This window comes from Colobus angolensis, unplaced genomic scaffold, assembly GCF_000951035.1.
Source record: "Colobus angolensis palliatus isolate OR3802 unplaced genomic scaffold, Cang.pa_1.0 Scaffold24, whole genome shotgun sequence".
Classification (NCBI taxonomy): Eukaryota; Metazoa; Chordata; class Mammalia; order Primates; family Cercopithecidae; genus Colobus; species Colobus angolensis.
This window is the reverse complement of record NW_012115599.1, coordinates 4,438,983-4,439,297: the sequence shown is the minus strand read 5'-3', so window position 1 is coordinate 4,439,297 and position 315 is coordinate 4,438,983. Positions and strand designations below refer to the sequence as shown.

General features: G+C 41.6%; 1 protein-coding gene across 1 annotated transcript in view; it reads right to left on the bottom strand.

Annotated features, from left to right (window-relative positions):
• Positions 1-315, bottom strand: part of AAK1 (AP2 associated kinase 1) — a 168,748-nt gene that overhangs the window by 30,875 nt on the left and 137,558 nt on the right. The gene's annotated exons all lie outside the window — the stretch shown is intronic.

The window sequence follows — 315 nt, the reverse complement described above, 5'->3', positions numbered from 1 at the left end:
GAAGTCTCATTAAAAAAACACCTCTCTCCTTCTTCCCAACAGCACGTGCACGCACACGTGCACCCACACACACACCCACACACAGACGCGCACACACGCACACACACAGTTTAGAGGAGTGTCAGATATAACAGAACATTTAATTTTTAAAATTCTTCAAGTCATCTCAGAAACCTAAGAAATTACAAGCAATGAACATTGGGTATTTCTCAAATCTAGAAATACTTGTTTAAGACGTGCCTGTGGACTAGAGAGAACAAGTCCTGCATATTACTGCCAGACTGTCCTGCCACTTTAATTTAAAGTGGTCCTAGA